The 17,439-nt window shown below is 46.2% G+C and overlaps 1 long non-coding RNA gene across 1 annotated transcript; it reads left to right on the top strand.

Annotated features, from left to right (window-relative positions):
• The first annotated feature begins 11,212 nt into the window (after nucleotides 1-11,212).
• Nucleotides 11,213-12,353, top strand: LOC106150312. The gene is made up of 3 exons (XR_001237046.1): nucleotides 11,213-11,328; nucleotides 12,047-12,109; nucleotides 12,268-12,353. It is a non-coding gene; the product is annotated as an uncharacterized LOC106150312 (long non-coding RNA).
• Nucleotides 12,354-17,439: the final 5,086 nt, after the last annotated feature.

Raw genomic sequence — 17,439 nt, 5'->3', positions numbered from 1 at the left:
GGAAAGGGACACATCATGGCAGGACTGTGTGGTGGAGGAAACGGGTCACTTCTCGGTGGCTGGGAGGCAATGAGGGGAGGGAAGGGGCTGGGGCCCCAGTATCCCTTTCAAGGACACTTCTTAATGACCTAACTTCCTCTCACCGGGCCTTGACTTTTAAAGTTTCCACCACCTCCCAACAGCTCCACAGGCTGGCAACCAAGCTTTTAACACATAGGCCCTAGAGGGGCACTATCCAAATCGTAGCACCCACCCCGCCGAAGCCTGGCACCATGATTCCCTTTTCGGCTACACTTGGCCTCCCAGCAAAACCTTTGCAGTTTTCCTCCCTCTGTTCTGGACTGTCAGCTCCATCCGGGTGAGGCAAGGGCTTTTTGCTTATAACTATATCCTTGGTATATAACATGAAGCCTATTAGGTCTCAAAACTACTTGAATATTTTTTGAATATTGAATGTTAATGGAATATCTTCTCTCTGCACTTCTTTGCCTGGCTAAATCTTACCCAGTCAATCCCCAGTGGAAAGGATTAGTTACCACGATGCCCCTATCCTGCTGATTTAAACATTCCCTGTAATCCCACAGCATTCTGCATATGCTTTGTCGTGTCATTCCCATTTCACCCTGCCAGCATTTATTAACCATTGTAGTGGAGAGCAGTCATTCCTAGAAGTCCCATGTCTTTTAAACACCTTCTCCATATTCTGGTAGCTCCCCACGGCATACATCACCAGCTCCCCACGGCATACTTCACCAACTCCCACACTTAGATGGCAGCGCCCACATTTCCAGCCTCTGTTGCAAGGGTGCAGATAGTGATTTATGGTCTGCCAGTCAGATACACTCAGGCAGGACTTGGATTTAGATGTAGGTTTCATGGGAAAAGAAGCCGGACGTGGGCCATTCATTTAGCGGGCTCGTGTGGTGGCAGAGTGACGTGGCTGTGGAGCCAGCACTGGTAGTAATAGCAACCTGACTCAGAGGTCTCTGTCTGGGGCAGAGACAGCTTGCCTTTGCCAGGCTATATTGGTGAAATCCTGGAAGCTCAGCCTACAGCTTGTTTCTTCCCACTTACTTTGTGAGATATTTATGGACCTTAACCAATCCCCTTCTGTTTAAACTGGCTCAAGTAGATTATATTGTCTGTACCCACGACCCTTGAGAAGTACCCCTTCTTTCCTGTCAGTCTGAACTTCATGAAGGTGGGAATCATGCCCTGTTTGTCTTTCTGTCTCTAGCATTTAGAGCTAGGTGTGGCATGTAGTAGATTCCCAGTAAATACATATAGAAGACATGGATCAGTGCATCTGTCATTTATATCTGCTTAGCTGCATACAGCTTCAAAGTAGTTAGTATTTTTGTTGCATACAAAATTGTTTATTTTTCTTCAAAAAATCTGTATAATGTTTCTAAAGACATTATACAGATTATTATCCACTCTAACAACTGTGCTGAGCACCAAACACCTAAAGTTTAATAAGATACAGTACTGTTCCTAAACCAATCATGGAGACATCATTTTACTATTGAAATAGGATTTGCAGCCTACGTCTGGAGTGAGGCAGAAGCAAGCGAGATGGTTTTTGGCTCTCGTAGGATGAGGTCAATTGAATCTCAAAACACTGATTGTGGTATTTCCAAAATATTTCCCATTTACCAGTGTCAGCTCTTGATTATTGATGCCAATGGAAAAGAAAACAGCTCTGACCATCTTAAAGTAGCTAATCAGCCAAATGACATCTATATGGAGTTTCAGAACTTTTTTGCCCTGAATGTGGCAGAATCTTCTGTTCTGAGAATTTATTTCAAGCAACATGATGAAGCAGAACTGGAAAGACCTGACTCGGTTGGATCTGGGAATCCTTCCAGCTTCCCTGGCTTGTCCCTCTGTGCAAACCTTTCCTAGAACAGTCTCGATGCTGGGAACAGACTCACCCTCCCCCAGGTTAATGCAGAGCATTGCCAGTGCAGGGCTGTGCTTACTGAAATCTTCCTGAAAATTGGAAATATCATTGTTTCATTTCCACAGGGCTTCCCTATTGGGATGCAGGGTTTATATAAAATCAGAGCAAGATGCACTCGAGGTGACAATGAAGAAAAGAGAAAATAGTCAACTTGAAAGCAGAAAAGATAGAGCCTAATCTGCTGACAAATGTGGCAGTTTTTGTGTCTATTTTCGCCTTGTTAAAAAATACTTTTCTTTAACTCGCCTGGAATCTGAAGGGTTTTTTTCAAATAATAGCCATTTGTGGCATTCTTGGTTTGCCAGCCACAGGGCTGACTGCTTTCCCCCTGTTATAGCCCCTAATCCTCGCCCCAGCCAGCTCTGATGATCTCCGATTCTGTCCTAAGGATGAGGCGGTGACTCAGAGACGGGAAGGCAGCAAAAGGGTGTGAGGCCAGGTGGGCAAGGACTCAGACTGGTTCTGGCCCCAGATGCAGACCCTACTCTCTTAAGAGCTGGCCAGTGCTGAGAAATAATATTAACTTCAGTCAGTTTTTCAGTACCTGGGGATCGGTTGTTTTTTGTAGCCCAACTTTACTTCCAATTAGGTCCCTTCTGATCATCTCCAGCGGTTAAACCCCAAAGTACACAGGCCGACTCATATATTTTTTCTCACATATTGTTACATGTGGTTGGCTTCACTGGTGTGTGTGCCTGTGTGCGCTTTTGTATGCATACATGAGCATGTATATGTGAAACCCCACTGTGCAGCTCTGGAACACAGACATAGGGTCAGCAGTGGGTGACCATGTGCTGACTCCATGTGCTCATGGAGTTTTAATGTTTGCAAAGCGATCATGACTTAATTATCCTCCTTGTAATTTTCACCACCATGCTCTGAAGTAGGCATCTGTGCTATTTTACACATAAAGAAAGCGAAGCTGACTCTGGGGAGCCGAGAGCTGGGGTCCCCTGGCTTGTAAGCCGCAGAGTCAAGCCAGGTGACAAGGCCATTGCCACTCTGTCTGACTGGGGCTGGGAAGGCTGACTGTACCTTCCACGAAAGGACACAGCTTCACATCAGGCTGCAGGTAAGTTTCCCCAGGCACAAACGCTCCTGACAGTGGGTTTCAGAAACACAATAGCAGCCAAATGGCAGCTTTTTTGGAGCAGAGTAAATTTCACAATTTAGAACTCACTTTTCATAGTTTTTGAGATGCTTCCTGGGAGGACATGTGCATTTTGGGGATAGCTGGTTCCCCCGCTAGGGGAGCGGGCTGCACAGGCTGGCAGGTAGTTCTGCCTCCTCCTTGGCTAATTGCTGCACAGCTCCCCACTGTCTGAAAGTGGCAGATGACAAAAGTCCCAAAGAAACTGCTTGTGGCTGCATTTGTCTGTATCAAGGGAAATTAAAATACTCACATTTACATGCTGCAAAGTTTGAGGCTTCATTTGCATATTTTATTGATTCACATGCACACACATATGCACACACACATGCAGTTTTCTGTTCAAGGAGGAACATGTGTCAGTCAGCTAGCAAATCACCTGCATTGCCATGTGAACACTCAGACCGGGCCGGAAACCTCTAGGGGGGAGTAACATTGCCAATCCCAAAGAACCCTGTTCATTTGATTCTTTAGCATTCTCTAAAGCCTCCATGTTTACTAGTTTCAAAATTTGCCCAGTAAAATCAGTCTCACAGTCATAAGCATTCTGCACATTTAAAAATTTTTTTTGCAGATCTGAAAATTCTCTTACAAATATAGCAAAACCCAACCAAAGGATAGGGCACAGAGGAGTATACATTCCATTTTCCTGGCCTTGTCACCTGACATTTCTAGGTACGTAGTTTCTGAACAGGGAAGAGATAGCCGGAGAGAAAATATAGAAGATATATACACTCATGCCCACCTGCATGTGAGTATGTACACACACATGAGGTGTGTGTCCTTCTGTATGTACTTCCTTTAAACATTGGAAAGAGAGCTATTACCTTCTTTGTTACCCTATCAAGCATTGGGAATTCCAATGCTTGGGTGACTTAGGACTGAGCAGGTAGCAGAAAAGCTAATTTAAAATAGTTTAAGCAAGAATAAAAAGAAAAGGTTGGAAAAGTCTAAAAGTAGTTAATAACATCAGGCATTGTTGGAGCCAGAAGATCCTGCAATGTCATCGCCGGGGCTTGGATTTCTTTCTGCGTCTTTTGCATTGATTGCATTCTCAGCTAGACTTGCCCTACAGATCCAAGGTTATTGCTTACTACCTTGGCAACCTCAGGGAAAAGGCAGCTTTGTTCTCAGTAGCTTCAGTAAAGTTCCTGGGTTGGTTCCTAGGGGATCAGCTTGTTTCATGTGCTCATCTCAGAACCAGTGATGGTAGCCAGGGGTATAGAACACACTGCAAGGTCAGGCCAGAGCCAGGTGCCCACCCCTAAAGCTCAGCCTGGGGACAACCGGACCTGCACTCGTGCCTTGAGGTAAGGGTGGGAGGCTTTCCCAACATAACCCCCACCCTCCGCCACCAGAGAGAGGAGCAGATAATGGGTGAGCCAACCCTATGAACGCCTGCCCCAACTACAAACTGCTCAGCACAGGCTTCAGGACTTTTTACTTACTCTGATTTAGTCTCTATCACCAAATGAAATTTTCAGGGACATGGATCCTATCAAAAGGGAAAGCGGTCTGGAACAATGCCTCACTTCCCAGTCAAACAGTCTGAATGTTTTACCTGTCGCAATAGACTACATTACTGTTTAAAAATATTTGTAGGATGATAAAACCGCATAGAACACATGCACATATGCACACACAGATCAGTGTGTGAACGTGAAACTGCTGACATCTGAAGCGGCTTAGAGGATGGCACCTGTATCTGTTTCCGGGTTGTCACTTGTTCTCTCGCTGTGCTGGATGTCTCCCGGGTGAAAAGTATACAGGGTCTCTCTGTACTATTTCTTACAATGCATGTGAATTTATAATTCTCTCAAAATAAAAGCTCTGAAGATTGTGTTGCATTTTCCTGGGGAGGATTCATGCTCCCAGCTCCACTGATGGCGGACTTGGTCACGTGATTTGCTCTGGCCAAAGACACATGAGCAAGGAAGCTGCTGAGCTGAAGGTCATAGTTGGCCATGCTCTGGTCTCCTCTGCCTCGGTGACTGGAAGTTCTCTGGACACAGGTGCCTGGGTGGTCACCTGTGCTTGGAGAAGTGCATGACTATAGACACACCTGAGCACGGATGTAACCACTGTCACTATAGCAGTCAAGACCTGAGGGTTGTTTTGCGATGTAATCGTGCCTGGTTCTTTTCCCACTCTATAGGTGCTTCAGCATCATCGGGAGGGCTGTGGTTAGAGACAGATTTCTGTATTACTCCAGGGATTCTGACCCAAGTTGGGGTGGGGCCCGAGAATGTGCACCTGTGACAACCTTCTGTGTTATGTGGGTGTCACCCATGTGAGGCCCGCGTCTTCAGTGGCATGGCACGGCCAAGCCCTGACCTTGTCTGAAAAACCTTCTCTGATTCGCTTGAACCTCCACAAATTGCTCACATCTCTCCTACCATGGAATCCAGAACAGTGACTCACAATGTGACAGGTATTCAGTGAACTTTACCATCTAGTGTTCTTGATAGAACTCAGTTTACTGAAGCCAGTGGAAACATTACCTCTGGAGCCTTAAGGCCCAGTAAAATATTGTGATTTTTTTTTGGTACCAGGTATCAAACTCACAACCTCACACTTGCCAGGCAGGCCCTGTGCAGCTGAGCTATATCCCCAGCATGATTGTGATTTTTAGAAAAGTGTTCTTATTCATTTCTCCTTGCAAAGTAAGAGAATATTTATTAGAGAAAATTGTTTATTTGAAAACACAGAAATAAAAACCTCAAATACCCATAAAACCTCAAAAACCCATAAAACCCATAATCCAACCACTCAAAGACGGATGCTGTTAAAATTTTGGAGCCCACCTTTTGTGCTTTGCATCTGGAGTGTCCCCCAAAGACCCTGTGTTGAAGGCTCCATCCTTAGGGCAGTCCCCTGGGAGATGGTGGAACCTTTAGGGGTCCAGCGGGAGATCTGAGGTCATTAGGGGTCATTTAGGTCCTCAAAGAGACCTGTGGGACCCCAGCCTCCTCCTCTTTCTCTGTGGTACCCAGCTATGAACTGAGGCCTCCTTCATCCACCACAAACCCCCATGATACAGTTCGGTGCCTCTCTTCCAAGCAAAGTGGTCAAAGATTATGGACCGAAACCTCTAAAACCATGAGTCCAAATCAAGCTGTTCTTAGAAGCTGAATACCTCGGGTCCATAGTTTCCAGTGATAGAAAATTGAGCAGCAGTATCTTTCGTGTTTTTTCCATGTTAGGTAGTTACAGAGTGTTGGGATCGTACATTTTCTGAGTTGTTGTGTGCGCAGTGGATTGTGTCTGTCCTGTGTCATTAGGAGCCTTCTTTGGGATCTTCTGTCATGGATGACAGGGTCAGGCTGTGAGGTACAGAGTGTCGCCCACAGTTCTGATAAAGCCATGAGGGTAGTAGCCCAGGCCCCACCCGGGCGTCCAGTTACCCAGAATGGCTCTCTTCTGTGACTGCGTCTGTGCCATCCTCCCTGAGGGTGTCGCCAGGCACTCATCACTAGTGTTTCGTGTTTCACTCAGTTTGGACAACTAATGAGCCAGCATGTGGGGCATCAGCCCTCATTCTTGGTGCCAGAGTTGCCCTTCCCAGAGCACCAGGAGGGTTTCTCATGCTTGTGTCCACCCGCTACATGGCTCTCCTGGGTCCTGCTCCATCTTCTCCAGCACCAAGCATTGGATGGCATGATCCACTGAGCACCAGTCTACGATCCACAGAGCCATGAGCCCATGGCCTGGAGGGACCCTTGGAGGAGCCCATCGGGTCTGTGCCCGGCTGTCAGGAGGAGTGCGGAGACAGGGAGAGCACGGTCATCCTGGAGCTCCACAAGGGAGCCTCAATGCGTCAGAAGTCCAGGAAGAGGCACGGAGGCAAGTAAGCTCCTACTATGTGCCACAGAGGCAAGTAAGCACCTACTATGTGCCAGACCCTGTGCACAGGCCTTCTATAGAGTCTACTTATACCATCTTTACACTCCTCACATGAGCGAGCTTTTAGTGCTTAGATTTTATAGCTGAAAGAACTGGGAGTTGATGAGACAAAGAGACTATTATTTGTGCAAACAGTAAAAGAGAGGGGAAAACCTTATTTACTTTGCAGAGTTCCTTAAATCAAGCAAATAAAAGAAGGAACATTTACATGAGGACAGACTAAGGTGCCAACTTTTTCCAGTCTAGACCACCTGGGAAAGGCCCCATCCAGGGGCTATACTACGGGGGAAAATCTTGTGCCTAACCATGGACTGACCCCACAAATCTGAGATCCATCCCCACAGCAGGAAGAGGATGCTGCCTACAGTCTTCGTGGTGAGAGTGGGTAGAGGAGTGGTTCAGCCTTTAGCCTCTAGAGCTGGGTTCCTATCTTTGTAAACTCTGCATCCTTCTGGATTCTTATAAATGCCATCTTAATTTCTTATCTGTTTAGGAAAGAAAGGTAAGAGTAGTACCCACATCATAGGGTTTTCTAAGGATTAAAGGGAAAACTTGTATAAAGTACCCTGTATAGTATGTGGTACTGTAACAAGGGTCCAATCAATAGTAGTTATGACAATAAATTGGAGTCCTAGTTTACGGTCAAAAAGAGGCAACTGTAGAAAAGAAAGCTTACACTTACAGAGTGAGAAGTAAACTAGTTAAACTTATTAGCCCAAAAGATGGTACAAACTAAAAATATAAATGGAATAAAAATGGGTTAGATCATCAGTGAGTAACCTTTTCTCTACCATGAGCCCATGACACATAGAGGCAAAAAATCCATTTCTGGCCCCATGCAAGTCAAAGAAGCCATCACAGGGAATTCAATCAGTCAGCGGTTGCCATGCCAACACAAACATCACCCTTCCACCCACTCTACCATCAACACATTTGAATAAGTAGCAATGATAATAGCATGCACTAAAAATGCTATTTAAAAAAAAGTTAAATGTACTTCTGTCAAAAGTCTAGTTTTTAGAAATAATTGCTGTAGGCCACCTAAAGATTTGCATAGGATCCCCAAAATGGGTTGAATATCATCAGAGAAGGGAAATTTTCTACAGTTTTTTAAGGAATTCTTAGGATTTGGGTGTTTTTTGAGGGGAGGCATAGGGTGTGGGGAGAAAGTTCTAATATTCCAAGCTGACCGAGTAAATGTCTTCATGGTGTCCGAAATGGAGCTTGATGTAGACTGTCCTCTGTTCAACACTGTTCTCCACGCCTGAAGCCTGACCTGAGTCCCTGGTCTTTGTTATGCCTTCTTGAAATGTTATTTGATATCTACAATTTGGTGATGTTCATCTAAAATTTAGAAACAAAAGCAAAACCCTTTCAGAACTTAGCTTCTCAGAATCAATCCTGAGAAAACCATTGCCAATATACAATATGGTTTATAATAACAGAAATAAAATAAAAACAAAAACTAGACATAGACTAAATATTCACATTAGATTGTTGTGCATCCATGTGCTGGAGTATGGTGAGCTATTAAAAGTGAGGTTGTCAGAGCACATTTGAGGGTGTGGGGAAGCAGTATGTGCTGTTAAGTGAAGCAAGCAGGTTACAGAACAAGGGATTTGGTGAAATCCAAATCTGATGTATGCAATTTTATGCAAATATATGCATAGGAAAAACTGGTAGTGTGTTACTCTAAAATGTAAATAATGGCTATTTCTGGGTGGTAGGATTACAGGTGGCTTTTGTTTTTTCTTTTGTGCTTTTCCACACCTTCAAAAAAGCTACTTACGATGGTTGTATATTTCTTCTGTGATCAGAAAAAAATCCCATGTTATTTTCAGAGAACTTAGATCCTATCCTGTGCCTGGACATGGGAGGGAGGATCTTTGGGGAAAGCTGTGCTTGGGCCGTTTGTACTCAGGTTCTCATCTTACTCCAGGAAAGATGACCCAACAGGTACCATTTGGGGCCAGCCAAATGATTGAAGTCAACATGACCTGGGACCTCAAAGGATTTTTCAGCACCCTGAAGAGATATTTTGCACTCCCCAGTCTTGGCTTACTACCCAGCCTTAATACTGCTAATAGTGTCTCAGTGTCTCCAATTGGTCTGCACATTTTGGTCCTTGTGATGACCACAGATATTGCCTAAGTTGAAAACCCACTGGCTTTCCATGGAAGTTTGAGGGGGAAAAGTTAATATTGGGCTTGCAGATGCTGTGCAAGTTTTATGGCTAAAGGAACTCCCGCTGTCACCTTGCCTCTGCTCCTACAACTCTTGCCCCATCCTCCAGCCCCCGGAGACCGTGACAGGAAGAGCAAACAGGAGTTGTATCCCAGGAGCACCATATTGATTATTGTATTAAGAAATAATTATGTTGATGAGAAAAGTCAGCTTAAGCCACAGACATGTCCATTTCTGCAGTATTTCTCAAATCTCAACCAGTCAGCTACTGGCTCAAAATTTCCTATCATGAAGGCCCCCCAGGCTTACCAAAACCAGCATCTCCAGGAGTGGGAGTTAGTTCTGTGTGCCCTAGAACTGGAGAATCTCTTCCCCAAGAACCACAAAAGGCAAAGAAAGAAAGCCCCAGTGTCTGGACTGAGCAGGATCAGAGGGCACCCCCACCTGCACTGGCCATTCTACTTCTGGGCACTCAAATCTAAAAAGAAAACTCTCCCATTTATTGAGCATCTCCAGTGTCAGCAGGAGGTTCCATTATGCTGGTTGCAGAATAAATAGGATCCAGAACTGGAGCCCCTGAACGAGGGAGGCACCAGAGATGGAAACCAGTGAAAATGCTAAACTTTCTTCCTAGATGGGCTGCCAGTAGTGTCACATGCTTGTAATCCCAGCAGTCTGGGAGGCTGAGGCAGGAGGATCACAAATTTGAGCCTGAGGCTCCTCTCCTGATCCTTGGTCTCCTCCTTTCCCAGATGGTTGGCAGTATGAGAGGTCTTAGACATACTCTGTTTGCTTTATATACTTTGCCTCAGCTAATCCGCTTGACCACCCTCTCAGGAAACTGAGAGGAAGACGCATTCCTAGAACTCACGGAAGAGCCTTCACATACAAACTTGACCCCTGTAGATTGCCCCGTGAGTGTCTGTGTAGTGCGCAATGCAAGAGCAGATGTGGATTCAGCCCAGGGTGGGGTTGCGCTCCTTGAACTCTTGCTCCCAGTCCTGTTCACAGGCTCTGCTGGAGGGGAACACTCCAGAAGCCACCTTTCCACCACGAGGCCCCTCTGGACACTCCCTCCATGCCACCTCTACCATTGCCTGACAGATGAGTAACTGTCAGAGACAGCTGGTCACCCCTTAGTGAACTACCTAGCCAAGATAGCATTTCCTGGGTTCCTTTGAAGATGGACCCAGTTCCTATGGATAAATTTTGGCCATGGGAATGGAAGATGCCTTTGTTTTACCAAGGAAAAAAAGTAAAAATGAAGTAGCATTGGTTCAGGGCACTCACGATGGAGCTAGCAGGCCATGGCTAGTCAGATCTCAGCTATGTCTGCAGCTGACCCTTTGCACTGGACAAGTCCTTTGGATTGGGCCAAACCACAGTTTCCTCACACGTTGTGAACCTCTGCTGATCTTCTGTACAACAACCCTTCCCCGAAAATACCCAGACTGAGACCACACCCAAGCCACTTCTCACCAAACTGGATTTTTGCTGGCACCAGTTACACAATGCCTGACCAGCAAGAGCCGTACTTTCTAACCTCTGTTAATACAGCAGCCGTCTCGTAAGGCCTCCAGGCACACTTGCAAGATTGCTTGAACCTATGTTTTCTTGAGCTCACATTATAGCTCAGGCTGGTCTTGAACTTGCAACACTCCTCCTGCCTCCGCCTCCTGAGTGCTAGGATTACAGAATTTTCTTAATTTTCAACTCAGTTGAGTTCATTCTCAGTCTACGCCTTCTTCCTGCTCCTGCAGTGTGGAGGTGGTGATGAAATACAGGGCAAAATCATTACCCTGAGAATAACAGAGCACCCCCTGGGATTTAGAATCAGGGGTGTGTGTGTGTGTGTGTGTGTGTGTGTGTGTGTAGGGCAAATGTCATCGCCAAGGTTAGAGACAGAGCCCATCCCAAAAGAAAGCTTGAATGGGCAGAGGAAGTGAGCAGTGGAGAGGAGTGTGACACAAGTCCGCAGAGAACAAGGTGCAGCTTGGGCATGGGGAGGGTGGCAGCCACCACTGGCCATGACCTTTCAGTTCCCAGCACAGGTCCTGGGGCCCACATGCATTCTCTTCCTGCTGAATGTCACAGAGCGCCCTGTGCTCTTTTTACCTGAGCTGATGTGGTGAGTTTTGTTTTTTCAGCCAGCTGAGTTGTAATTAAAGTAAAATGCCCTTTATGATTATACTACTATAGCATATATTATATCACTATTATTATGCTACTACACACTTACTATTACAGCTCTCCAGATCTCAGGTGCGTACTTCTCCCCACATTTTAATACTTCTGAAAATGGGATGCACTTTTATCTCACTTATTCCCTTATGCTAGTGCTTCATGTGGTAACTGTTTTAGTTTTTCCTCTTGAAGCGGTTAGTAAGGCCACACTTCATCTTATGAGCACTTCTTCCGTGGGTACAGAAGGTCCCTGACACAGGGAGTAATGTAATGAATGATGTCGATGGAATCAAGGGGCAAACGTCACACATCCTGGGGTGCAGATGGGGGAGCGGCCCCAGGGCACAGCGCCACCCCCGCCCCAAGCACATTCTCTCCTCTCTTTCTTTATTGTAAATCCCCACTCTGACTTTTAAATCTCAGCCCACTCTCGCTCCTCGAAGAGCCCTCTTAGAGAATGCCCCGCAGCCCGCTGCAGAGAGTTCGAAAGGTGACTGGATCATGGGGGTGGTAGTCGCATCAGTGGGAAGTCCACTGATGAGCTCACAGCTGAATGTGCTGAAGGACCTGTCACTGAGGGTGTGACCTAGGAGGGGGGATTTTTCTCCCCAACCCCCTCTTGCTTGCTGGCTGCCATGGGTTGAGCCGCTTTCCTCCACCAGGCCTCTCTGTCCTGCCATTTCTCCTTGGAACCAATGGACCATGGACTGAATCCTCTGAAAACGGTGAGCGGAAATAACCCTGTCCTCCTTTAAGATGTGGGTTCTGGGCTTTTGTCACAGTGACGGGGAAACGAATATGTCTTTTCAGAGGTGGGGCCTTGGAAGGAAGGGGTCATGCAGGTATGACCCTGGGGACTGTATCTTGTCCCCTCTCCTTCCAGTCTCTCTGCCTCTCTGATTCCTGGATGCCATCAGGTGAGCAGCCTCTTCACCCTGCCTTTCCACCATGTTTCTGCTTCTCCACAAGCTTACAAGCAATGGAGCCAGTTGACCTTGGACACCTCTGAAGCCATGAGCCAAACTAAACCTTTCCTCTTTTAAGTTGACTTTCTCTGGTATTTTTTCAAAGAAAGCTGACCAACACGGGCCCAGTCAGAGTTCAAATGCAGCAAGGAGTGCCCATCTGGGGGCTGCTTCCTGCTAGAAAGCCCCAGGCCATGAAGGAAAAGGGACAGACATCTGGCCCTCTGTCTTCAATCTGGAAGGCCCTTCCTCCAGACTTGGAGCTGGCTCTGGTGATCTGGGAGGGAGAGGGGACTGAACTGTATTCCTGTCACATGTAGACCAACCGGAAGTCCAGGAAAATCCTGCCCACATCCCCCAGAGACACCATCTACCTGCACAGCAGCTGATAGGGGTCCACTCAGGCTTCTGCCCCAGCGCCAGAGAAGGGCAGACAGCACAGGGAGGGGCCCCAGGTGGCCAGTGTCACAGAACAAGCAGCTGCAGGTACTGGCAGTGCTAGCCCCTGCTGGACAAAAGGCTCAAGGAGAGGCTCTGGGATCTAGTCATCAGGAAGTCATGGGCATTCTTCAGGACAGTTTTAGGGACTGGCGAGGGGATTTGGGGTGTAGGACAGGAGAAGCATGGTGGTAAAGAAATGAGGATAAGGGGAGGGGTGATGTGACCTGAGCGATGTCAGCAGCAGGCCCCGCCCGGGCGTTCTGTCCTGAGGGGTACTGCCTGGAGCAGGATTGAGATGTGAGAGCTTCTCAAGCTACCCATAGAGCTGCCCAGGCAGGTTCATGGAATAGTTATAGGGTGTCTTGGTTTGGAGAGTGTTTGCATATGATTTGCATACAATTTACACATGAAGAGCCTGCACTATCTGTTCCCAGGAAATTTTCAAGTTAAATATTAATTGTTGCTGCCCTTGGGGTTTTTACTTCTTGAGTTTTGCTTTCTCGGCTTCTCACCCACTCACTGTCAGTGACTCAGATCCCTGTGTGGCGAGGGAGGGAAGAGAGATACCAGGACAAGGCTGGGCAAGGGCTGGCTGAGAACAGGAGCAAGGCTGGTGACACCCACGCCAAGTGAGGATACAGGGACCGGATATCTCGGAAGAGAAGGCTGAGGAGCACCCGGCAGTGCTGGGGAGATCAGGTGTTGCCTACATAAAAAAACATGGGCTTGCAAAGCAGCTATTGGACAGCACCCCTGGAGGAAGCTCCAGAATCCCCAGCAAGTGTCAGGACTGTCACAGTGACTTGAGCAGCTTGAGTCCTTCAACCCCACCCCAGCTGGAAGGTAGTGCCTGCCATGCTCTGCCAGCCCACGTGGGTAGGTCCGCATGCTCCCATCCTCCTTGTAACCTGATGCTCTGGTCAGTAGCAGCATGCAGGCAGGAAACGGATGAGCCCTGGCTTGGTAGGGTGGTACAGAACAATGGTTAGCTTCCCTGTTTGGTTTGGATTCTGACTCTGAATTCTACTAACTGGGCATCTCTGGGCAAGGACCTGCTGAGGTTTGGATATGGTTTGTGCCCCAAAGGTTTATGTGCTGGAAGCCTGGTCCCCAGTGTAGAAGTACTGAAAAGTGGTGGGGGTCCCTCATGAGGTGGGACTTCATGGAGTGATTGGGTCATGCTCACACTCATGGAAAGATTCATGCTGGTCTCCCGGCGGGGTGAGGTCTCTGCAGATGTCGAATCATTTCTTTCAGAATGGGTTATTATAAAAGGGTGAGCCTCCTGTCCTCTCTCACTGTGTGACCTCTCTCTGCGCATTCTCTCAATATGCGACATCATCCACCATGTTGTAACACAACCAGAAGCCCTCACCAGAGACCAGCCAGATGGGGGCCACCTGACTTTTTACTTTCAACCCCCAAAACTGTGAGCTAAAGAAAATTCTTTTCTTTGTAAGCACCTGATATCAGGCATTTTGTCAGACTAACACAAAAAGAACTAAGGGAGTGATTTCCCATCCACGGACCTCTGTAAAACAATTACCAATAGCACCTGTCTCATGGTGGTGCTGTGGACTGAAGTCTACCCTTGGTTGGGAAGCCCTTGGCCTTGAGCATGCCAGGATGAACTATAGATGTTCACCACCCAGGTGGGGGTCATCTGGTCCCTGCTGTGTCCAATGGGAGGAGCATTTGATTGCATGGCCTTGGCTTGAACATTTCCAGAGGCAGAGGCCCACTGTTCTGAGGTCGTTCTGATACACACACGTATCAACATGAAAGAGGCTCTGAGAAGGAAGCAGAGCTCTTGGGCCTGTCTTTAGGAGAAAGGGCTTCCCTGAGCTGCCTCCTAGCATGTGACAGGTTCCTTCCCAGCTCGCGCACACACACACACACACACACACACACACACACACACACACTCCAGTCTGTCCTCCAGGGCAGCTTAGCCTGTAACTTGTCTCTCTGAGACTCATCAAAAGATTTCAGCTCCCTTCTTCCTAAGCTACTTCCACCAAATAACTCAGAATATGGTGGAGCCATCAGAGTGTCTCCTCTGTTATGTGTGCCAGGCTCACACACAGCCTCCCTTTTACCCTAACTGGTAGCTCAGGCCTATTGTTGTCATTCCCATTACACAACTGTGGAAACAGAGTCCTAGAGAGGCTAAAGGATTTACTCCTGTTGGCTGAGCTGTTATGTGGAAGAGCCAAGATATGACCCAGACTACTGCTTAGGACCTACTGTGAAGCCTCCTCTCAAAGGTGTGTTCCTCACAACCAGGTTCTTTTCTTTTTCTTCTAAAAGCTGACCAATATATGGAGTCTTCTAGAATCTTCCTGTTTCCATATCTGCAATGTAAACACTATGTATGTGTTCTTACATTGTGTTAGCCAGCTTTCTGTTACTATAACAAACTTCCTGAGATAATCAACTTATCAAGAGAAAAGGTTTATTTTGGTTCACAGTTTTGGAGGCCAGTTTTGGAGCCTATGAATGATTGGCCTTGTTGCTTTGGAGTGCACGGTGGAACTGTTGACATCATGGTAGAACACAAAAGAGGGGAAGAGGCCACAATCTGCTTTGGGGACAGTGTAACTTCCTTCATATTTGTGAGGAAAGATACAAAAGCGTGGGGTTCTTGTATAAAACTTCAGGAGCTTGTGGCATGTGAAGAGACTTGGTCAATCCGACTTTACAAGGAACACCAAATGAATGACTGCATCTCTACTTTGTAAATTGAAGAGAAAGTTCTATCTGGAATGGGGTCACATCTGTTTTCATGTCTGGCTAGACAAGGCAGAGCTACTGGTTAGCATCATTGTTTCAGGGGAGATTAGAAGTTCAAAACTCAGCCGATCCGGTGCTGTGCATTCATCTCTTCAGGAAGAATCTGAGACCAGGTTCCAGCTCCACCTATCTCTTTGACTACCTCCGGACTTGCACTTGTCCTTTCCAGTCCTCAGTCTCTGCAAAATGAAGACATTGAACTAGATCTTCAGTTTCTAAACTTTAAAAAAATTATAACCCTTCTTGCTGGGATTGTAACTCAGTGCTGGAGCGTATGCTTAGCATGTGCAAAGCCCCAGGTTCCATCTCAGCTCGCACACATAAAAAAATATGGAACTTTTTCTTCAAAGGAAATCTTTGTGAAAGTCCAAAGTACAAAATAGATCAAAGGAAAACTGCTTTGGGTGAAACATATGTTCTCTATGGGAGATTTCTTAGAGCCCTGTGGAATCTGATAGTAAGTTTAGAAATCACTTCTTACTTGATCTCAACATGCATATCAGCTACAACATAACCAAAGAGGACCCTGGCTCTTGCAACTTGAACTTGGACTTAGTCTAGACAAAAGCAGCCCAACGCCTTAGAGAAGCATGTGCTGGAGGGTTTTGTTGATAGAATTCTTTGGCACCACATGTGCTCGTCTCTTCGCTGGCTTTTTCCCACCCTTTCTCCCACTTTCCTATTCTCTTTCATTTACTTCTTTCTCTGACACTTGAGCACATTGTAGAGGCTACAAGTTGCTACTGAGTCCCAGTCTAGAAGGCTCTCCCAGGTCTAGTGAGACAACTAAACAGCTTGCCTCTATGATATCCCAACCACCAGCCCACCTAAGTGGAGAGTGATCATGGAAGTGTCCCCCTTTGGGAATGTACAAAGAGAGAGGATCCCAATCAAGCCATTATGTCTCAAATTGATTTCTTCCTGTACCTGAGGTACAGTGTCAGTGTTACTCGGCAAAGCAATGTTTAATATCCTGGGCCATTAAAACCAAATAATCTCTTTGAAATGACTTAACTGGTTCCTGCAAGGAGATACAGTAAATAAAACCGTTGTCTCTGTGTCTGCTGTCACCATATTGATATAGCATTTCTTTTCTTTAAAAAAAACCCTGCATTTTATTTATTCCAGGCCAAAGCATTTATGCCATGCTGGTGGTGTATAAATTTGGTAATTAAATCCTGTTATCTTGACATTATGGACAGAATAAGAACCAGTTGTGATGTTTTAGAAGGGAAAAATACTGTGAAGAGAGAGATTTGTTTTGTATTTTTTTAAAACACTTTTACAGTCTTCTTAAAGGACAAAATAGTTGACAGATGCCTGACTAGCAGAAAGATCCTTCTGTGGGGAAAGAGTCTAATGAATCCTGTGAAATTACCCTTCACTTTGTTATATACCCCAGCAGAGCAGAAAGTGTATGATATTTATAACTCCACAGAACTTTAATGTTATCTAAACCCAGTGATTTATGAGCTGTGTGTCCTCAGGTATGTTACCTGCCTTCTGTATCTGTCAGGGTGTTTGGGGCTGGAGTAAGGAAAATCCCGATCCAGAGTGATCAAATAATTGCAGAAAAGGATTTAGATCTGTATTAAGCAGTTGTACTCAAAGGTAACTCTAGGGATGCTGTGCATTCAGGAGTTCATCAGTATACAGGAACAGCCTCGATTTTTTCCAGTATTTTCTGTTTTTCTCAATGGGTTAGCCTGCACTCTTGATTGCAAGATGGCTGCGTACTTTGCAAAATGGCTTGCCTTGATTGCAAAATGGCTGCCTGCATTTCCAAGATCCAATGTAAAACTAATGTCCCACACAAGAAGTGGGCTTGTCTCTATTATTAGCAAGAAAGCTTTCCT

This window comes from Chinchilla lanigera, unplaced genomic scaffold (assembly GCF_000276665.1).
Source record: "Chinchilla lanigera isolate Chin_1 unplaced genomic scaffold, ChiLan1.0 scaffold00070, whole genome shotgun sequence".
Lineage (NCBI taxonomy): Eukaryota > Metazoa > Chordata > Mammalia > Rodentia > Chinchillidae > Chinchilla > Chinchilla lanigera.
Note: the sequence above shows the minus strand (reverse complement) of the source record. Positions and strands in the feature narration are given on the sequence as shown.